The sequence below is a fragment of the Mauremys reevesii genome, linkage group 2 (genome assembly GCF_016161935.1).
Source record: "Mauremys reevesii isolate NIE-2019 linkage group 2, ASM1616193v1, whole genome shotgun sequence".
NCBI lineage: Eukaryota > Metazoa > Chordata > Testudines > Geoemydidae > Mauremys > Mauremys reevesii.
The window spans coordinates 252522491-252546372 of record NC_052624.1 but is presented as its reverse complement, the minus strand read 5'-3'; the positions used below and the strand labels follow the sequence as shown (position 1 = coordinate 252546372).

General features: G+C 42.4%; 1 protein-coding gene and 1 long non-coding RNA gene across 7 annotated transcripts in view; one reads left to right on the top strand and one right to left on the bottom strand.

Annotated features, from left to right (window-relative positions):
* Window positions 1-23882, bottom strand: part of RIMS2 (regulating synaptic membrane exocytosis 2) — a 787778-nt gene that overhangs the window by 631202 nt on the left and 132694 nt on the right. The gene's annotated exons all lie outside the window — the stretch shown is intronic.
* On the top strand, window positions 14744-23647 carry LOC120398403. Its single transcript, XR_005594354.1, has 3 exons — window positions 14744-14857; window positions 19966-20048; window positions 23423-23647. It is a non-coding gene; the product is annotated as an uncharacterized LOC120398403 (long non-coding RNA).

Genomic DNA, 23882 nt, shown 5'->3' with positions numbered 1-23882 from the left:
GGTTGTCATCAGATCAATAGGAACTGCACCAACTTTCTTTCCTGATTCGAATGAGTTTTCTATATCTTGTCTCGGAGAAGAATGCCTGATTTTGGGTGCATCATCCCCTCCTGAATCCAGCGTGAATGTGAGGCAGCTGAGGATCGACTAGCTCATTAATCCACATCAAGATTAATCTCTCCATCAGCTTGTAGATGACACTCAGCAAAGAAACTGGTTGGTAGCTCTTTGGATCTATCAGTGGTTTCACCCTTTTCCCATTTTTCTTAATACCTTCTTCTCTTTCTTTAATTTAATCAAACACTCACTATAAATGTTGAATAAAGTAGGTGACATTACATTACCTTGTCTCACTCGTCTCTTGATCTCTATTAAATTTTCATTTTCATCTCCCATTATAATTGGCTTCTGATTCCAGTACAAATGTTTCATTACTCAGTATTCGTATCCATCAATCCCTACTGATCTTAATATGCTGAGCAATTTGTAGTAGCAGGTTTTGTCAAATGCTTTTTGAAAATCGGTGAAACACAAGTATACTGTTTTCCCCATTTCAACTGATCTTTCTAATATGAGCTATAAGTTCCTAATAGCATTTATCATGCCCTAATCATGTTTGGAGGCCTATTGTCATTTGCTTATTTCCTTAACAATCTTTTCTTGTATTTGGTCTTGAACAAATTGCAAAAGTATCTTAGAGGCATGTGATACTAGGCTGATTGTTCTGTAGTCTTAACAATCCATAGCATTGTTCTTTTACGGGATTTGGATACACAGTGAAGTTATAAAATCTTCTGGCAATTCTTCTGTCTCAAACATATTCTTCATTACCTCCGACAGGGCTTTTAAGCCTTCATCCTCTATATTTTTTAACAATTCTGCTCATATTCTATCACAGCCTACAGCTTTTCCATTCTGAAAACTTCTTACTGCTGCCATGATTTCTTCATCAGTTATTGGCAGGCTCACTTGATTAATCTCTAGTTAAGATTTTTCATGGCTATCATCATCATATGGTTCACTGATATATTCTCACCATCTTTTGTTTTTGTCTTTAGGATCTGACATATTTTCCATTTTTGTGTTTAAGGGTCATATTGATCACCTTCCTTCTGTAATTGAAGGCTCTTATATTTTGATAATCTCACTTGGTTTGTTCTCTTTATCCAGTTGTTCAATTCCTTTGCATTTCTCATTCAGCCATTTAGTCTTTATTAATCTGCATTTATTCTTTATCGTTTTATTTTTACTTCAGTAATACTGTTTTTCTCTTGTCAATCTTTGTGCTTTTACTTTCCTTCTTTTGTCCATCAGAACAATGATTTCAATGAGTTTTTATTAGCTAGTAACTTCTTCCTTACATGTTTTTCTGCAGCTTCTTTGATAACACTTCTTCTTCAAGGTTCAGTCCTAGATAGTGTTTGGTTTTCAGTAACTTTTTCAATTTGATATTCAGTCTCATCAACACCATAATTGATCTGATCCATAATCTCCACTTGGCATAACTTTAACCTTGCTAACACTGTTTCTGTACCCACAGCTGACTGGTATAAAATGTATTTGTTTTTCATACATATAAACTGGTGATTCCCATGTATGCTTTGAGCTTTCTTTTCATTCAAAATAAGTATTGCAGATAATGGGGTCATGTTTCTTGCAAAATTCTATTAATCTTTCTCCTCTGCTGTTTCTTTCCCCACAGTCAAATGGGCCCACTGCCATAGATGTTCTCTTCCTACTTTTGTGTTCCAATCTCCCATAAGGATTACCTCTGTCTTTCTTTCCAACACTGATTTCCAGTACTTCAGTGTTTTCATAGAATTTTTTGACATCCTCATCAGCATCTGAAGTTGTTGTGGCATATATTTGAATAATCCCTGGCAGTGTCTTCTGCCACTGAGTACGTCCGCAGGTTATGGATAGTGGAACAGTTTTTAAATATGGAGGTTAGCCACAATATAAGCAGGGAAATCTGTCTGAATAAGCAGTTGTGGACAATTTGATGAGAGTACTAACAGGATGTGGTGCAACAGCAGATGGTGCTGGTGCACCTATAAAATGCCACAAATGTCCAAAGTTGGTACTGTGATATGGCAAGTGTAGGACACCATTCAGTAAATCAGCTGCCAAAATCCCTGCTGCCTTGTGGGTTAAGCCTTCTGGCTAAAGGCTAGGGTTTCCAACACAAAAAACTTACTGCACTTGATTCTTAGGGCCCTTGTGTGGCATTAGCCCCAAAGTTATACTATGATAAACCAACCTAGTATTCCTCAATTGCTGTGAAATCTGACTGGGCTTCTGCACGAACCAGTGCGCTGCATGGCTGGAAGATTGAAACTGGCAACTACAAGCATTGTCACATGGAATGTAAGGGTACTGAATCATCCCAGGAAGCTAGCCAATATATGCAGAGAAATATCCAGATATTACAATGGTGGGACTGAGTGAGATATTATAGGCAGGTCAAGATGACTTTGTCAAAAGCCTTTAGAGCAGCAAAGAATACAGAGTTATCAGTGTAGGTGGATGTCAAAGTAGGAAAGTAGTGGTAACTATAGTAGACTGAACTAGCTGGAAGGATTGAACAAGTGAATCTATCATCTTCATGTGTAATGATAATAGTGATAAAAGCACATCAAAAAGATATAATGATCATTCAGGTGTATGCCCCCAATAGATACCTGATGAGGATGCCTTCCTTCCCTAAGGAGGAAAAATTCCCTTTGTATGTGTATGGATATTGAGGAGGAAGGGTGTGCACACCTAGAGGAATTAGCATGTGTCTATGGCCTTGTCACGTTTTTGCACTGATCTGCCATGCAGCACATCTGAGGTAAAGCATGGGAAACAGACATTGGGGATTATCTGCCCTGGTGCACTTTGTGAAGGCGAGAAAGAGAAAAAACCACTGGTTATTTATTCATTTATTTCCTGTTTGGAAGTTTTTCCCCATAATTCTGGTTCAGAGGGGGGAACAAAACTGGGTTCAGAGATTACTCCAAAAATATTTCAAGTGGCTAGCACTCCCCTCCCCTCAAAGAGGCTGGACTTATTGTCTCCCTTCCCCCTCATGGACCCCTTCTGAGTCTCTCAGGGAAGATACTGGCCTGAGGTTCAAGATGGGCTACCCAGAAGCTCTACCCCTCTTCACTGTGTGGGAGCTACATGGGCCAGATGGATGTGTGTTTCTCCTAGAGGTCTTCTATCAGTAGGGATCCCCTGAGGTGGATGTACCTGTTACGGAGATGGTAGTAGGGAGAGGGAGCTAGGCCCTTACCATACACTTTGGCACTGGCAGTGTCTGTGCTGTGTCCTCCATCCACTATCCCTGGGGAAGTGAAGGAGGAGGGAGAAGATGGCTGAGCTCTGCAGTCAGGAGAGACTGCTGGTGCAGGCTATAGAGACTCAGGCATTCATCTGGTGTGATGCCCTCCTGGCTTCAGTGACTTCATGGAGATGGGGTCTGGGGGATGCCTGTCCCAGAGCAGGCAATTCCACTCCTGCCTGGCTCCTTTCCAGCTGGTGGAAGAGGAAGCTGAGGTGACCCCAGCCAGCTGGGCTGTGAGGGAAGCTATATCCTGCCCACAGAGCTGGTTGAGCTCCCCAGCAAAGCACTTGATGAGGCAGGGGAGCAGGAGATACAGCCCTTTCTTTTTCCCTCTGTTTTTTCTCATCCCAGTTAAATCCTTGAAGCCTGTAGGACACCAGCCACTGCAAACTCCTTCGAAGGGAAGTAAAGCTAAGGAGGCATTCTCCCCAAAGGGCAAACAAAGCTCTGGGACACAGCTGGGAATTGGACAAACATGTCGTTGAGCTGAACTGTAAGTGAGAAATTTTAACTAAAGTTTGGAATTTCCCTCTGAAAACTCTGCAGCAGGGAGGGCTGGCTGAGCAGCTGACTAATGGGAAGCTGAGAAAATGGTGAGGAAGTGATGGGGGGGCAGTGAGCGACAGGTCTGGTTCTGCCCTCAACCTGCAAGTAGGCCACAGTAACCCACTGTAACAGGACTGTGGACCTTAGAACAAAGACTGATGCCTTCTATTTCCACTGGAGTAATTAACAGTTGAGGATGCTTAACTCATCACAGGAGCACAAAGCACCTCACAAAATTGAGTCCTAAGCAGAAGCTGTTCCTTGTAGGTGCTGAGCCTTAGCACTTTGGTTATGTCCGTTTCTTTCAAAAGCAGTCATCAACATGTAGGGCTTAGATCTTAGGTCCAGTCCTTGTGAGGTGCTGTTGATCCTTCAACTTCTGAAGAAATCAGTTGCAGTTGAAGGACATTCAGCACCTCACAGGATTTATCCCTTAGTAGGTATCACTTTTAAATACGCTAAAGTTATGGCCTACAAGTTGTAAAAGTGTTTGCTAGTTTAAACACCAGAATTTTATTTATAGGATTTCATCAAATTTATCAAAGTTATGAATACAGTTAGTAGCACCATATTTTTAAAGGTATTTAGGTGTTGTTGTGCTTTTGAAAATGAAATTTAGTCTCTTAAATCAGATATGCATTGTTACACTGATACCTTTAAAAATCTTGGGCTAGGAAACTTGTGAAGTTTAAATTGTCTATAGCTAAGGCTATGTTTTAGTCACGGGTATTTTTAATAAAAGTCATGGACAGGTTACGGCCAGTAAACAAAAATTCACAGCCCATGACCTGTCTGTGACTTGTGCTATATACCCCTCACTAAATCTTGGGGGATGGCCCAGGTGCTCAGGGGGGGAGCAGGCCAGGACCCTGCTGGTGCTGGGGGGAGCAGGCGGCGGCAGCGTGTGGTGCTAGGGGCAGGGGTTGGCGGGGCTGGCGCCTCCCTATCTGGCTCCTCGCGGCTCCCTAGAAGCGGCAACATGTCCCTCCCTCAACTCCTAGCTCTGCGTGCTGCCCCTACCCCAAAGGCTGGCTCCACAGCTCCCAGTGGCCGGGGCAGCGGGAAGCCCAAGCCCTGACCCCCTCCCCACACGCATCCAAATTCCTGCTACTGCTGGGGTGGGAGGCGGTGGCCCAAGACTGCCCCAGCAGTGGCTGGTGCAGCTGGCTCGGGGGCTGCAGAAGTCATGGAGGTCCCAGAAAGTCACAGAATCCGAGACTTCCATGACCTCCGTGACAAACTCACATCCTTAGCTATAGCTATCTGACCATGATAGCTAAAGCTTTCCCCCAAAACTTTTATTTTGAGATGCTCATTGTGCTCTTTTCAGTTTTTAAAAATTATTCTCAGGAAAAGTCAAATCACACACAATATTGAAATTTCTAAGTGACTCTTCACTTTAAAACTGAACAACTTTTTTTTAAAGATGATAATTTAGAATACTTGTTACCAAAAATTACTGTTCAATAAAACTGCCGTTTAAAATACCCTTTATTATGTGTAAAAAATAACTGTTGGTTTTCAGAGGATTAATATATTACATATACATAGATTATATAAACCTGATCCCAAATCTTTAATTTGCAATCTAAAAATTGTTTCCCCATCACTGTTTTTTTTCTTAAAACAATACAGATTATTTCAGGAAAGGTGACTGCAATTTTTAACTATTAATATTTATAATTCTTCCCGTTCCATGAACATAAGATATTCCTTATGTTCAGCTACTCAAACCCTTTGTCAGTGTCCTTCCAAAATAATCTGATTTCATTTCCCGTAATTCCTATTAATCTACAAATTTTCAGAGACTTCATTGTTTTAAAAAGATACAAGATATGACAATCAAATTTCACCTCATCATTAACTAACACAACAAAGGAATACACCTACATTTTGTTTTTCTTGTTATATTATAAACATGTGGATAACAAAAACAAGACGGAACAAAGCTATGAGTTTCAGCCAGGTGTGAACTGCCACAATGCAAAGCCATGCTCAAGTTACTGTGTCCTCATTGGCACTGCACTCACCTATGTCTCTAGGACTTCTGGGGGCATATCCCATGGTACTTTGTGCTGCAGTAAACTGAGTCAGTCTAATTATTTCCCAATGAATTGCAAAAGAAATTGTCTTTCTGGGCACCTCGGGGGAATTGTGGGAAGGCAATAGAGGACTATCAGCACTTGAGTGCTTTAGCCTGCATCCTCATTGCAGAGTGGAGTGAGTACCAACTTGAATGAAAGCAGCACACAGGCTTTAGCCTATAGCCCCAAATGAGCCAGCTAGCCAAGGTTGAAAACACCACCGCATTCATTATACAATGTCTCAATTTTCTTGGGTGAGTGATTGCTACACACACCTTTTATGTTTGCGAAGTAGGATTAGGGTTTATAGAGGTCACAGAAAAGCATGTTTTGAAGAGGGACTTGAAGGAGGAATTCTATTAATCAATTCTACAAAAATCACTAGGTCAAACATGCTTAAATTTGTGGGTCTGTTAGACACTTGTTTATTAGTCCCTCCTCCAAACCCCAACCAAAAAGATTATTTTAAAGAGATCATGTTTAGATTTATTTTTAAACTCAATCTACGGGGCCTGAACTCGTAAAGTGATTGTCATGCCTAAAATATGCTGAATGTCCTCAACTCCTGCTGACATTAATGGGAGTTGAAGATGCTTAGCACATAATAGGAAGCACTGAGCATCTTACAGTTCTAGCCTAATCTTTGTAGATTTAATATTTTCCTCAGGAAACCAATTTTTTTTGAAAGACTGTATGTTATTTCAGTACAATTCCATTTACATTTCAGTTAGGGTCCATGTTCCAACATGATGTAAATAAGCCACTGGCACTGCGGAAAGATATAACTTGTTTTTAATTGAGTGCTACAGATAAACAGAGGGACTAATAAACAAGTGTCCCCCCTGCAAATGGCATCTCTACATGAATATGCCACAGGCACTATGGACAACATCATGGAAAAATATGGTGAGCAATGGTGTCCTCGGGGTTTAAAACAGAAAATGAGTATCTCAGGCCTAAGAGCCAAAAAAGGAACTACTGTGGGAGAGACCTCTTGGCAGAGTGAATGGCCATAAGAGTCTGAACTAGAAAGAGAGAAAGCTAAGCCAGAAAAATGTGGCCTATGAGAATATTTTTGTACTACACTGAATGAATTGCCTCAGCTAATCAGAGTACAGTGATGCTGTACAGTTACTGACCTGCAACTATATGGCTACAAATCCCTGCTTCCTGCATAGCTGAGAGAGTTTGATTTACATATTTTCTGTACAATACATAAGTCTCTTCACTGTAGATTCAGTTGACAGAACTCCATAAAATGAACACAATAAACAGTTGGTTCATGTTCTGTGCATGCGTGTGCTCTCTTGCTCGCTCGCTCTCTCTCACACACACACACACACACACAGAGTTAACCCCAGATATCCCTGATCCTTGCAAACTGCTCCTCTTTGCATGCTATTCCTTGCGCCTGAGGAAGGCTACAACTCTCTCTCTCTCTCTCTCACACACACACACACACACACACACACAGAGTTAATTACATTACATTATATATATAAAATATATATATAAAGCTCCCTTCATTTCATAGAACCAAAGGAATGGAATGAACTTTCAGAGGTCATCTACTCCAGCCCCCTATACTGAGCCAGGACCAAGTGCACATAAGTCATTCCCAACAGGTGTTTGTCTAATCCAGTTGTTCCCAAACTTTAACAACCTATGAACCCCTTTCACTAAAATGTCAAGTCTCATGAACCCCCTCCTAAAAATGAACATTTCCAGGGATTTTTTCCTTTACCTGAGTATAAATTATAAAAGCACTGATCTTGGAAATATAAAATTTGTTTTTATGACATGCTTATTACACATTATTAATTATTATTTATCATTACAGTATTTTATTACATTATGAAAAAGGCAACACTCTTCCAAGATCTCACTTTCGTAGCTTGTATCACTTTGAATAAGCCTGTTATAAGACAAGGTTCCTATGTTTCATCAAGGAGTATCAGATATGAAACAGCATGAAGGTATTTAAGAAGCCAACTCAACGAGTTCCTCCTACACAAGCATTCAGGTCTCAAGCAGTCCAGGCAAACAACAGACCGTTACAACAAAGCTTAAACTTGTTCTTCCTAATAATTTTAAAAATAATACTAGCTGCCTATTTGATTTTTAAAACAGTAAAAAATACCCACCTCCCTTTCCATTTCTTATAAGGAGTCTTGAAGTTTGAATCTCCTCAGTCTAATAGATATGCTTGCTTTGATCTGCTTAGCTCTTGGAAGTCCAGGGGCTCTGGGCTGCTGGCCCCCGGCTGCCCAGGGTTCCTAGGGACAGTTCTGTCTGCCATTAGGGATTTTTTTCCCAAGAACCCCCTGTAATATTTCACAAACCCCCAGGGGTTCACAAACCCCAGTTTGGGAACCACTGGTCTAATCTGTTCATAAAAACCTCCAATGATGGGAATTCCACAACATACTTTGGATCTTATCCAGTACTTATCTATCCTTAAAGGGTATGTCTACACTACAAGTTAGGAGTGTGATTTCCCTGCTCATGCACATATATTTGCACTAGCGCTCATTAAGCTAATGCAAGTATAGTTAGCAGTATAGCTGCAGTAGCAAAGGTAGGAGCAGCAGAGGCACGGCTTAGCCATGTCAAGGACAAACCCACCTAAAACAAGTGGGTAGATATTCGGCATGGCTAGGCCATGCTACTGCTGCCACTACCTGTCCTACAGTGGATACACCGCTATTTATACTTGTGCTAGCTCAGTGAGAGCTAGCATATGTGTACACAAGTAGGAGATTCACACCCCTAGCTCACAGTGTAGATGTAGCTGTAATTAGAAAAATCCTAATATCTAATCTAAATCTCCCTTTCTGCAGATTAAGCACATCTTCCTACCTCCAAGGGATGTGGACAACAATTAATCACCGACCTCTTTATAACAGCCATTAACATATTTGAAGATTATCATGTTCCCACCTCAGTCTTCTTTTCTCAGGACTAAAGATGCCCAGGTTTTTTAACCTTTCTTCATAGGTCAAGCTTTCTAAACATTTCGTCGTTTTCATTGCTCTATTCTGAACCCTCTCCGATTTGTCTACATCTTTCCTAAAGTGTGGTGCCTAGATCTGGACACCATACACCAGTGCTGAGTAGAGCAGGAGTTACGTCCTGCGTCTTACATATGACGCTTCTGTTAATATTAGCCTTTTTCACAACTGTATCACATTGTTGACTCATACAATTTGTGATCCACTAGCCCCCAGATGCTTTGCACTTGTCTTTATTGAGTTTCATCTTGTTGATTCCAGAAAAATTCTCCTGTTTGTCAAGGTAATTTTGAACTCTAATCCTTTCCCCCAAAGTGCTATCAACTGCTCCCATCTTGGTGCCACCCACAAATTTTATATGCATACTCTCTACTTGAGTATCCAAATCATTAATAAGCAATAACCCACTTCGTCAGATGCATGTGTGGGTATTCACCCACGAAAGCTTATGCTCCAATACGTCTGTTAGTCTATAAGGTGTCACAGGAGTCTTTGTTGCTTTTTACAGATCCAGACTAACACGACTACTCCTCTGATACAAATCATTAATGAAAATATTGAACAGTACTGTACCCAGGATTGACCCCATGGGACCCCACTAGATATGCCCTCCCAGTTTGACAGCAAACCATTGATCACTATTCTTTGAGTATGGACTTTCAACCAGTTAAGCACCCACCTTATGATAATTTCATTTAGCTCACATTTCCTCAGTTTGCTTATGAAAATATCATGTGGGACTGTACCAAAAGCCTTACTAAAATCAAGACATGTCACATCTACAGCTTTCCCCATACACTAAGCCAGTAACGCTATCAAAGAAGGAAATTAAATTGATTTGGCATGATTTATTCTTGACAAATCCATGTTGGGATGATCACAATGTCCCTTCTGACCTTACAGTCTATGAGTCTGTTATCGTCTAGGTGTTTATAAATTGATTGCTTCATAATTTGTTCCAGTATCTTTCCGGGTATTGAAGTTAGACTGACCAGCCTATAATTCCCCAGGTCTTTTTTCTTTCCCATTTCAAAGAAAAGTACTGTGTTTGCTTTCTCCAGTCTCCTGGGACCTCACCCATCCTCCATTTCCTTACAGATTCAGTAACAGCAACTATGGTTGGGGGGAAAGAAAGAGACCCACTCTTCTACCCTTTAACCCATTTAGCATCTCAATAGCATCGAACGGGAAAAGTAATATTGTATTTTTGAGAAGATAAAAGAAATGATCAAGGAAGGAAAAGGATCAGAAGATACATAGGGAAGGAGAGAGAAAAGAAAAAAGATAAGAAGAGGGAATTGGGGATGCTGAAAGGAACAGAATGAATAGAGGATCAGTATTTAAAATAAATATAATGTAAAAAAATTATTGATAGGAATAAGAACTAAGGTTGCATGGTGCTGTGGGAAAAGCATAGTTCATCATAAGAACTTGAGGGCCTCTTACATCATTAATTACTATATCCTGGGCTGATAATCCTAAAGGTTTCTTAAATTGCTCTGGGAGCTAAACAGGCCCTCAGATAGTTCCAGGATTTGGGAGCCAAGAAGCCACTTTTGTCCACCCTTCCAGTCTGCATCAAGCACAGTTTCGCTGGATCGAGGATTTTTATTTTAAGTTCTATAATATGTTAGAACCAAGCAGCTTTTAAGACTTTGCCATGCCTTAAGAGATGGTAATTCTATATTTATCCTAAATCTATCTTTACACACCAACAATTCTTTCTCCAAACACAAAACTCCTGAAGTAATTAGCACAAAGGCAGGGCCGGCTCCAGCGTTTTTGCCACCCGAAGCAGCGGAAAAAAAACAAAAGCCATGATCAGCAGCACCTCGGCGGCAGGGATCCGCCGTCAAATAGCCGCTGAAGAGCCAGACGTGCCGCCTCTTTCCGTTGGCCGCCCCAAGCACCTGCTTGCTGCGCTGGTGCCTGGAGCCAGCCCTGCACAAAGGAATAGCAACAATGCACAGTACATGATAATCAACATTTTTTCCTGGTAAAATATTATTTACTGACAATTTCAGATCCACTTATTTGTCTTCAGAGATTCTAGGTTCATAGGTTTAAGGGCCAGAAGGGACCATTGTTATCATCTCATCTGACCTCCTATGTAACACAGGCCATAGAACTCCCCCAAAATAATTCCTAGAGAACATCCAATCTTGATTTAGAAAAGGCCAGTGATGGAAAATCCACGTGACCCTTTACACCTTATTTCCCATCTGAATGTGTCTAGCCAGTGGATTTTGTTATATTTTTCTCTGTTAGACTGAAGAGCTCATTATTAAATATTTGTTCCCCATGCAGGTACTTATAGACTGTATTCAAGTCATTCTTTAATCTTCTTTGTTAACAAACATAAATTGAGCTCCTTGAGTCTATCACAATAAGGCAAGTCCTTTCTAATCCTTTAATCATTCTCATGACTCTTCTCTGACCCATCTCCAATTTATCAACATCTTTCTTAAACAGTGGACTCTAGAAGCAAACACAATATAGCAGTGCCAAATAAGGCCACAAAATTACCTCTCTACTCCTATTTGATATTCCCCTATTTATGCATCCAGAGATCACAATTAGCCCTTTTGGCTACAGCATCACACTAAGAGTTCATGTTCCACTGATTATCCATGTAATTGGCTGACCCTCAGATCTGGGTTTGGCCACAGTCTCTTCCAGTCTCTTCCTCATGATCCCCTACAGGAGCCCTCACTTCTGGACAAGCTCATTGTTCCTGCAGGGGTTGATCTCACTCCTGGGGTTCTTTCACAGTCTAATTAACTCCAGTCCCTGGAGCTGCTCCTCCAGTCCAGCTACAGAACACTTATGGAGAGCAGACACCCAAGCCCCTCTCAGGGCTGCAGTGTCTGTCTTCCCTAAACAAGAGGTGTGGGGAGGGAAGGCTAGTCACTGCCTCAGGCAGAGCTCCCTTGCCTACTGGGCTCCCTAGCAGTCCCTAGCAGCCTCTACTCTTGAGCAAACTCCCCGAACTCTTTTGTTGCCAGCTTCACCTTTTTAACTTCCCCTTCTTCAGAAAGAACATGCTCTGCAGGTGCACCTTACTTGCCCGGCATGAGTGCAGGGACACTTGTTAGGTTTGCTGTCAGTGGGATGAGGGCATGTCCCATCACAATCCACCACTACTCCAAAATCTTTTTCAGGGTCACTGCTTCCCAGGATATTGTCCCCCCATCCTGTAAGTATGGCCTTTGTTCTTAGATGTATACATTTACACCTAGCCATATTAAAATGTATATTGTTTCCTTGTTCCCAGCAAGCAATCCAGATTGTTCTGTATCAGTGACCTATCATGATCCTTTTTTTTACCACTTCCCCCAGTTTTTGCTGTTTCTGCAGTGTTCATGGCTCAAAGAGCAAAAGACCAGAATCAGACATCAAATCCAGGTCTAGCACAAAGATACCAGCACACCTGCCCCTACACTCATCTGTTCATGTTGGTTAATTTCAAGAAATTGAGATGATTAGAAAGGGAGACCTAGCTAGAGTAAGTCATAGTTCAGTAGGGACTGGGAGAACATTTCTCACTCACTACTCATTTTTTGTCCTGTTCTGAGCTCCCCAAATAACACCGACAAACTTCGGTCATTGGCAAGTGGGATCGAACCTAGGATCATTAAACCTTAGTGCGTGAGACTATACTGCAGTGGTTCTCAAACTTTAGCAACCTGAGGACCCTCATATTTATTTAAAAATTTTGGGGGACCCCCAAGACACCCACTCAGCCCTTGTCCTACCCCCTTTCTCTCCCCTTCCCTTCACTCTATCCCTCATCCCTCCATCACTTGCTCCCACCCACCCTCACTCACTTTCATTTTCACAGGCTGGGGCAGGGGGTTGGGGTGCAGGAAGGGGTGTGGGGTGCAGACTCGGGGAGAGAGTTTGGGTGCAGGAAGGGGTGCGGGATCTGGGAGGGAGTTTGGGTTTGTGGGGGGGGCTCTAGGCTGGGGCAGGGAGTTAGGGTGTGGGGGGGGTGAGTGGGGCAGGGCTTACCATGGGACACTCCCAAAAGCATCCGGCACATCCCTCTGACTGCACTGCTCCTGCCCTCAGGTACTGTCCCGCAGCTCTCATTGGCCGCAGTTCCCGGACAATGGGAGCTGTGGAGTCAGAACTTGGGCCAGGGGCAGTGCGTGGAGACTCCCTGGCCTCCCCGCCCCAGTGTACGTGCCTGCTGCTTCCAGAGGTGGTAGGGAGCCAGGACAGGTAAGCCAGTTCCCCAGTATGTTGGAGGCATGCCTGGGAAGGAGGGAAAGGAGCTGAGGGAGGGAGAGGGAGGAGTTTCTCAGCAGAGCCCACGGACCCCCTGGAGTCCCCCGGGGACTCCCAGGGGTCCGCAGACCTCCGTTGGAGAAATGCTGCTCTACTGCATGAGCTAAAAGCCACGTGGTGTTTAGCTCAGCCTGTAGCAGACTCATTAAACTCTAAGTGGTCTCAGTGCCACTAGAGGGGACAGAACACCACACCCAGGAGGTATATGGGTTACATACTTCACCTAGCTGAGAAAACGCATCCTGAGCTTCAGAGATTTCCCAGTTGAAATCCCGGATGAGATCCCACTTGTAACACTGACAGACCCCAGTCATCAGTGGGCAGGATCGAACCTAGGACCTCTGAAGCTTAGTGCATGAGCGTCTACTGCATGATCTAAAAGCCACATGTGCTTAGCTAAGGCTGTAGCAGAATCATTCATCTCTAAGTGGTCTTGGTGCCACTAGAGGGGACAGAACACCACACCCAGGAGGTGTGTGGGTTACACCCAGACAGCTCAGCCAATACACCTCAATGACTTACACAATCCTTGCTGACAGGGTCTTCTACCATATCTGAAACTAAACTTGGTTAAGTTAAACTACACCGCTACCTCGATATAACACCACCCGATATAACACGAATTTGGATATAATGTGGTAAAGTAGTGCTCCGGGGGGGCAAGGCTGTGCACTCCGGTGGATCAAAGCAAGTTCCATATAACACGGTTTCACCTACAACACGGTAAGATTTTTTGGCTCCCAAGGACAGCGTTATATCAAGGTAGAGGTGTATAATAAACTCCTTTGCAATTTTGTAACGTAGATCAATATTAGAATGTAAACTCTTCACGGCAAAGACCATCTCTTTGTTGTTTGAGTACTGCACCTAGCACAACCGAGCCCTGGTCCATGATTGGGGCTCCAAAGCACCACTACTACAAATAATACATTATAATAATAATAATTCAACAGAGAACCATTCAAAGTCATTTGCACTTGCAATTCCATACAGGATTTGAATCCAGCTCACAAGAAGTAGAAAGTAGTGTTCTCACACTAGCCATTAATTCTCAGAATACAGACAGAGTTCATTACATAAAATAAAACAAAACAAAAACAAAAAACTTATCTTATCAAAACACCTGTGGAGCTTGATAGCATTGGATAAATCTGCAGTCAGTTAGCAGGGATTGGTGCAGTTCAGATTAATCTCTTAGATTGTGAAACCAAGAATAAATAAATGGAATGGATACAAAGCAGTGACTATCCTGGTAATAGTATATTTATATTACACTGGAAACACCTTTTAACAACCAGCTTAAAAGAAAAAGTTTGCTGCATATGTACTATAACCACAGAAGATGGCTTCATGCAACCATCTGAATACACTAGGATTTTGCCTGGAATTTCCACATAGCTTCCAACTGCCAAGTTGGAACTGTTATTCTAAAATAACAGAATTGCTTCATTACCTTAGTTGGGAATTTTCTTGTTCAATTATATAGGAATTTCAGCATCATATTTTCTAGAATGATGTGTTAATAAATCCTATCATGCACACGGCAAAACCTTTAAAATACTGTTAAAATAAAAATCCTCCAGAAAATATATTCAGAGGTAAGAGAAATCAAAGAATGAGATGAAGAGGTATAAAATACTATTAACAGTTGCTAGATGTGACTAAAGTTAATCCCTTTGACTATGTAAAACACACAATTTAACTTACATTACAAACAATTTTAATCAATATTTCCAAATTTATCCCTCAATCACATATCCGTAACTACTTCACACAGAATATAGAAGATTGTGCCAATAAATGTGACACTAATCACTGGGAACATTTTAATATACCATCATACTGAAAGGCCACAACAGGAACAGCCATGAAAAAAATTCACACTGCTTTATTCTAGAAGTAATAGGTAGGCTCTGAGGGATGACTAGAAAACATACTTCACAATATGGTATCCAGTGTCTGGATATGTAGAAAAAGGAACATACTTTTGTTTAAACCCTTGAAACATCTGCATTTATTTCCCACTTTAATATTAACTCCTTGTCATCTGTTCATGCTCTCCAACCTGACATTATTGTCTCAAAATGGAAAAGGAGTTAAGAGTAAGAATTAAGTAAATAAGTGTAGTTTTCCCAGAACTGGAAAAATAAGTATGCACAACATACAATACAAAATACATATCACTAAAGTCATTTACCCTATTCAGACTAAGGAAAATCCTATGAATGTTGGGAACTTTGTTTTGAAAACTGAACTTGTTAAAAATATACTTTGAGACTGTGATCAAGGACACTGTGTATACAAAGTTGTGTTAAAAAATACAGAAGAACTCTGAAAAGAGCTGCTATGCACAGCTTTTTGTAGACTAATGAAGTATAAAGTGTATGAATAACCCTGAATGAGGAACTTACTCTTCACTTTTTATTCCTTTATGTCTGTCTCTTTTGTAAATCTTCTCTAATTTACATCTCTAGTCAATGTAAAGCCTACTGGAATTCAGGCCACTGGTGTTTCTTAGGTCATACAATGTACCCTAGACAGTCCTGAATTTGGTTTTTGCCTGTGTGTCTGATACCACCTTTATTGGTTCCTACTAGACAACTGAACCTTGCACCTCTAGATCTAGCTTTCCAACTAGACCTCAGATAGATATGGGGCTCTCCCAGCCTGAGGAAAAAACCAAGATAGCTTGAAGCTGACAACAATCACCACATACCACCAACCAATATAAAGAATCCTTTCCCCTTCCCCAGTTTTCATTAATCTGAGTTTGTCTCCCTGTGATTGGAGAATTTTAATTTAAAAAACTAACAATTTGTTAGGACATTTTGGTTGTAATATTTCCATCATAAAAAAAAAGAGTAAATCATAAGAACAGGTTTTATAGCTTGCAAGTTTTTCTGTATGCTTAAATTAATAAAATAGATTTACATTATGCGTGACTATTGAAAAATTAAGATTTAATCCATGAAAAGAATCCTGCATTTAGCATTAGCCATGGGGTACATTAAGTAATGGCGTCTATGTAATTATCCATAAACCATGATGTTTACCAATTGAAATTTATTAAATATTTTAGATGTTTTTCTACAGTTTCAAGTATAATGATTTCAACTACAATACAGAATACAAAGTGTACAGTGCTCACTTTATATTATTATTTTTATTACAAATGCACTGTAAAAATGATAAACAAAAGGAATAGTGTTTCTCAATTAATCTCATACAAGTACTGTAGTGTGATCTCTTTATTGTGAAAGTGCAATTTACAAATGTAGATTTTTTTTTGTTACACAACTGCTCTCAAAAACAAAACAGTGTAAAACTTTAAAGCCTACAAGCCCACTCAGTCCTACTTCTTGTTCAGCCAATCCCTAAGAGAAACAAGCCTGTTTACATTTACAGGAGATGATGCTGCCTGCTTCTTATTTACAATGTTACCTGAAAGTGAGAACAGGCGTTTGCATGGCACTTTTGTACCTGTCATTGCAAGGTATTTATGTGCCAGATATGCTAAACATTCATATTCCCCTTCATGCTTCAGACACCATTCTGAAGGACATACTTCCATGTTGATGACACTCATTAAAAAAATGTGTTAATTAAATTTGTGACTGAACTCGGGGGAGAATTATATGTCTCCTGCCCTGTTTTACCCGCATTCTGCCATATATTTCATGTTATAGCAGTCTTGGATGATGACCTAGCACATGTTTGTTTTAAGAACACTTTCACTGCAGATTTAACTAAATGCAAAGAAGGAACCAATGTGAAATTTCTAAAGATAGCTATAGCATTTGACCCAAGGTTTAAGAATCTGAAGTGCCTTCCTAAATCTGAGAGGGACGAGTTATAGAGCATGCTTTCAGAAGTCTTAAAAGAGCAATACTCTGATGAAGAAACTACACAACCTGAACCACCAAAAAAGAAAATAAACTTCTGTTGGTGGCATCTGACTCAAATGATGAAAATGAACATGTGTCCGTCCACGCTGCTTTGGATCATTATTGAGCAGAACCCGTCATCAGCATGGACACATGTCCTCTAACATGGTGGCTGAAGCATGAAGGGACATATGAATCTTTAGCACATCTGGCACGTAAATATTGTGCGACTCCTGAAACGACAGTGCCATGAGAATGCCTGTTCTCACTTTCAGGTGACACTGTAAACAAGAAGCAGGCAGCATTATCTCCTGAAAATTGTAACCAAACTTGTTTGTCTGAGCAATTGGCTGAACAAGAAGTAGGACTGAGTGGACTTGTAGACTCTAAAGTTTTACATTGTTTTATTTTTAATGCAGTATTTTTTGTACATAATTCTATATTTGTAAGTTCAACTTTCATGATAAATAGATTGCACTACAGTCCTTGTATTAGATTAACTGAAAAATACTATTTCTTTTGTTTTTTACAGTGCAAATATTTGTAATAAAAAATAAATATAAAGTGAGCACTATACACTGTGTATTTGTGTTGTATTTAAAATCAATATATTTGAAAATATAGAAAATATCCAAAAATATTTAAATAAATGGTATTCTATTTTTAACAGCATGCTATTAATCACACTGTGATTAATCACAATTAATCGTTTTAATCCCGCAATTAATCACAATTAGTTTTATTTAATTGCTTAACAGCCCTAGTTGCAACAGCATAGCCTAACTCCCTTCCCTACTCACTATAACAAAATGCCTCCGAACCCACTGTGGGAAGGTGGAAAAAAAACCACACTCCACCTTGGCCAATCTGGTGGTGATGGAAAAACTCCTTCCCAGCCTCCCTAGAAAGGAGTGATTAGCATGATGCCCACAGCAGGTCCTGACTAAACCTGGTATTTTTGCCATCTCTATGGGAAAGGAGGGTGGATGCTGCTCCACCTGGTCTGGGAAAAAGCAGCTTCTCCTACCAGGCTTGCTCCTTTTCAACTGGGAATGTGTCAGCATCACCACGGCAAGTGGGACAATAGCACCCCCGCTTAAAGGTCTGGTGCAGTCATTGTCTGGCTGCTTTATCTGTGCATTTCCATACTTTATATTTAGATTTCTTTTAAAGTTAAGATTAATTCTGTATGACAATTGTGGGAGAAAAACGAGTCCTCACTCTGAGTTTGAAGCAACAAGCCAGAGGCAGCTTTATTTTCGAGCAATTGCAAATGCACGGCAGAGTACACAGGGGCAGATCTCCGTTAGATAAACAATTAAGGCAAGCTTTTATACCTTTTATCACGTACAATAATGAGCAACAGCGGCATTTTGTTATACATATTTCTTCCTGATATCTCACTTTTCTCATTAATTTCTGCTACAGTCTACATTCCATTCTTATCTAACACAAGGCCAAAACAGTATCTCTTACTGTCTGTGCCCATACGCTTTCTCTCTTTCTACCCGCCTAGACCTTCAAATCTCGCATTATTAGAGTCAGTGTCAGCCTTACTTGTTAGCCTGACTCTTGCTCTATTCCTAGGGACTAAGATCTCTATGTCCAAATTCCCTTTATCCTTTTCTCCAATTCCATACATATAATTTTTATTTTGAGGATAATTAAAACATCCCAGCAATGTTTGCTTTACTGTGAATTACTCATATTTACTCTCAACTTTACCTTAATATTAATATAGTTTTTGTTTGCAAGTACAAACATTGGATTTGAACAAGAGCTCATGTTTGTAGTACCATGTGTGTCAGTTGAAAGTACACATTTTTGTCTTAAGAAAAGTGTCGCTGCAGTGTGAGTACCTAGGCTTATGAAGTGCTACTTTTATTAAGTACTATTTAAAATTCATTGCTATTGAAAAGAGAATGTTACTCACCCTGGGCAGTAGCTCAGGTTCTTTGAGATGGTTGTCCTTGTGGGTGCTCCACTTTAGGTGTCTTGGCACCCTGCGCTTGTAATCAGAGATTTGTAGTAGCAGTGCCCTGGCTGGCCGCGCATGCCATCTCACACCGCTCCAAGCGGCTACCTAACATGTGCAGCCAACCAACTCTCAGTTCCTTCTGTACCCCACAGGATCAGTGTGAAACTCCAAAGTAGAGGGAAGGAGCGGGGGTAATGGAGCACCCACAGGGACAACCATCTCAAAGAACCTCAGTTACTGTGCAGGGTGAGTAACCTTCTCGTCTTCTTTGAGGAGTGCCCCTGTGAGTGCACCACTTTAGGTGACTATGGTGCAATCCCCCTCAATGGAGGGGGGGCTTCGGAGTTGGTTTATTTACGGCGGCTAGCTCCGAGAGTCCAAACTGTGCATCTGCAGCTGATTGTTGCTTGAGAGCGTAGTGCTTAGTAAAAGTGTGGGCAGAGGCTCACATAGCTGCTCCGCAAATGTCCATAACGGGTATGTCATTGAGAAATGCTACTGATGTTGATCAAGTATCAGGGGGTAGCCATGTTAGTCTGTATCCACAAAAACAACAAGGAGTCCAGTGGCACCTTAAAGACCAACAGATTTATTTGGGCATAAGCTTTCGTGGGTAAAAAACCTCACTTCTTCAGATGCATCTGAATGTTGATGTAGATAATGTTCTGGTGGAGTGTGTGTGAACGCCTGGTGGAGCAGGGCAGTTGTTCTGCTGGTAACACAAATGGATACAGCCCGAGATCCATTTAGATAGTCTCTTTTTAGAGATGGTCTGACCATTCAGTAATTCTGTTATGGAGAGAAAGAGATGAGACAATTTTCTAAATATTTTTGCTCTTTCTAGGTAAAAAGCTAGTGCTCTGTGGATGTCAAGCATGTGAAGAGAATCCTCTCTGTTGTTGGCATGTGGTTTCAGGAAAAACACAGGTAAATATATCAGTTGATTTAGATGAAAGGACGAGGCTACCTTGGGTATGAACTTGGGGTGCAACTGTAGGATCACTTTGTCTTTATAGAATGTGGTATAAGGTGGGTGTGCCATTAAGGTACCTAGCTTTCCTACTCTTCTTGCCTACATGATTGCAATGAGGAAGGCCACTTTCATCAATAGATGTAGCAATGAACAAGTCGCTAAGGGTTCCAATGGTTTCCCCACGAGGCTACAGAGGACGAGGTTAAGATCCCACAAGGGTATAGGGTTTTTTAGCATTGAGTAGGTATTCATCATGCCTTTTAGAAAATGCTTAGTCATTGGATGAGCAAAGCATATTATGGAACAAGGTGGTTGCAGCGAGATGTACTCTGATGGAGCTGTTGGATAGCCCCGATTTTTTAAGACCCAGTATATATTCGAGGACCCTGGGCAGTGGGGCTAATTGTGGATAAATATGGTTAGCCTTGCACCAGATGCAGAATCATGTCTACTTCTGTGCATATGTTTTCCGTGTGCTTAGTCTGAAGCTGTTCAAGAGTATGTCTTTAACTTCGTCAGAATAGTCTTTGTCAATACCCGGCAGCCATGGAGAAGCCAGGCCTTGAGATAGAGAAGAGCTAGGTTGGGGTGTCTGACGGGTCCTGTGTCAGGAGGTTAGGTATTAAAAGAAGGGTTTGAGGTGGTTTCACTGCCATCTGTCTCAGGAACAGGAACCATGTTTTTCAGGGCCACACAAGGGACCCTGGCCTTTTCTTGCCTGATCTTGTGTATAACCTGACTCAGAAGTCGAATTGGAGGGAACACATACATTAGTGGCGCATCCCATTTCATGAGGAGGATGTCGGCCAGAGAGTGGTGTCCCAGCCCCACTCGGGAGCAGTATTGAGGGCACTTTGTGTTGTGAGCGGTGGCAAATACATCTATAGCTGGGAATCCCCATAGGTTGAATATGGTGGTGAGAGTTGCATAGTCCGTCTCGCACTTGTGGGTTTCTGAGAAGGCTCTTCTCAATTGGTCCACCATGGTGTTCTGGTGATCTGGAAGGTAGGATGCTGAGATGTCTACATTGTGGAAAATGCACCAATTCCAGAGGCGTATAGCCTCCATGCATAGAGGGTATGGTCGGGCTCCCCCTTGGTAGTTTATGTAGAACATGTATGCTGTGTGGTCCATAAGGACTTTGATAGTTGTGTTGTGGATTAGAGGTAGGAAATGCTCACATGCATTTCTAACTGCTCTTAGTTCTAGTACTTTTATATGCAAGGTGGTTTCTGTTGCAGACCATCGACCCTGGATTGTGTTGTCGCCCAGCTGAGCTCCCCATCCCATAAGGAAGGCATCCGTGGTAATTGTTACTGTAGGAGCTTTCTGTTGAAAAGGGATGCCTGTTTTGTGGGTGTGTCCACCACGCGAGGGAATCCTTTACCTTGTGGGGCATGGTGAGCTGTCTGTTGAGGGAGTGCTTGTGTGGTATATATATATATATATATGTCCCAGCTCCTCCACCAACCTCCCAGTGCTTGCCGCTGCCAAACAGCTGTAGCAAGCTCCAGGAGGGAAGGGGGAGGAGTGGGAACATGGCACGCTCAGGGGAGGAGGCGCGGAAGAGGCTGGGCCATGGCTGGGATTTGGGGAAGGAATTGAATAGGGTCAGGGAGGGGGCAGAGTTGGGGCAGGGACTTTGGGGAAGGGGTTGGAATGGGCGCAGGGCAGGGGTGGAGTCGGGGTGGAGCTGGGAGCAGAGGGGAGTCAAGCACCCACCGGCACCATTAGAAGTCAGTGCCTATGGTCTGTGTGACCTCTAGTGCAGCCTGCTGTGTTGGTACTCTTAACAGGCTGTCGTCTAGGTATGTGTAGCAGGGTAAAACCCTGCTCCTGCTGTGAGGGGTTTAAAAGTGGCCTGGCAGGGCTTGAGAGCAGCTGCACTCAAGGCTGGGCTGATTGAGGAAGTGGCTGCAGCTGGGGCCACGCCCCAAACTGAGCCACAGGCCTTATAAAAAAGGCCAGGGAAGCCAGAAGCCCAGACAGTCTTCCTCTGCCTGAAGAGGAAGAAGGGCCTGGCTGCAGGGACTGAGACAAGGTACCTAGGGTGAAGCAGGGCTGGGGAAAGGCTGAGGAGCTGGGGAGCTCCAGCCTAGAAAGCCCCAGGCTGCGGCCTAGCGAAGGGCTAACTGGTACTAGGGGTTGCAGAGGGCAGCCCAGGGGTAGGCCAAAGCAGCAGGTCCAAACCCCTTTGCCTGTGATGAGTAGGCTGATACTGCAGTCTGCCCCAGAGTGTGGGGCTAGACAATGACTGGCAGTAGCCAATACTGAGGCAAGGTGGGGCTAGAGGGTGGGGGTTCCCCAAGGAGGGGAAACCCAGAGAGAAAGGGGTTACTGCCAGGGGCAGCACCCCATGTGAAAGGACACCGGGTCCAGGGAGGGACATGGGGGCCAGAAGACAGGCGGATCACTGGCCTGCAGAGGGCGCTCCAGCGCTGGACTGAGCTAATTCCCGGAGTCACCAGAAGGAGGCGCCGCAGGGGTGAGTCCGACCCGTTACAGTATGGAAAAATCATGTCCCCTAATCTGTGAAGGTAAGCTTCAGCAACAGTGAGGACTTTGGAAAAACTCTTGGGGCAGTCCGAAGGGTAGCATTTTGTATTGGTAATGTTGATGTCCCAGGGTGAAGCGCAAGAATCTTCTGTGCGCTGGGTGAATGGTGACATGAAAATAAGTGTCTTGTAGGTCGAGGGACGAGAACCAATCTCCTTTCTCTAATGCTGGACTTATTGTCGATAGGGTCACCATTTTGAATTACTGTGTTTTCCCAAACTTGTTGAGTTTGCGAAAATCCGGAATGGGTCTCTCTCCGCCATTCTTTTTCTGAGTGAGGAAATAATGGGAATAAAATCCTCTTCTTCTGTGTTGAGGTGGTACTGGTTCCACGGCCCCTAACTACAGGAGGTGGTTTATTTCCTCTTGTAATAGGGGCTCGTGAGAGGGGTCCCTGAAGAGGGATGGGGAAGGGTAGGTGGGATAGAAATAATTGGGATGGAGTAACTCTGCTAGATAATTTTCAGGACCCATCTGTCTGTGGTGATATTGTTCCAGACTAGGTAATATGGTGACAGGCAGTGCCCAAAAAGGTCTTAAAGTGGGGTTGAGATCCAGAATTAGAGAGTGTAGAGGTATCGGGTCCTCGACGAGACCTTCAAAATGATTGCCTAAAAATGGAAGGCTGGGACATGGAAGGCTGGTTTTGATTTTGCCTTCATCCTGTCTGCCTCTCTTTGCAGCGTTGGGTATAGTGTCTCTGAGGCAGGGAGTATGGTGCAACCTAGAATTTTTGGTTATAAAACCTTCCTTGCCTTTTCTTGTTTACAAGGACATCGATGCCAAGTGTCTTTAAGGTGGCACAGGAGCCCTTTGGACACATTGGTGGATTCTGAAAACAGTTTCTGACCCTCAAAAGGTAGGTCCTCAACTGTAGTCTGTACCTTCCTTGGAAATCCTGAGGTGGAGCCAAGATGCCTGATGCATGACTATAGGGTCACAATGGAGCGTGCTGCTGTGTCCGTGGAATCGAGAGAGGCTTGGGGGGCCATCTTTGCAATGAGACAGCTTAAGAGATGTTGGACTTATACTACTTTCTTGTCCTCTGGGAGATGTTCAATAAAAGATTACATTGTAGAAAACAGGTTGTATGTGTATTTTGTGAGTAGTGCAGAGTAATTTCTGATGCGGAATTGGAAGGTGGTGGAAGAATAGGCTTTGCGCCCAAAGAGGTCTAGCCTCTTCCAGTCCTTGTCGTAAGGGGTGGATCTAGACTGTTGCTGTTTGCCTCT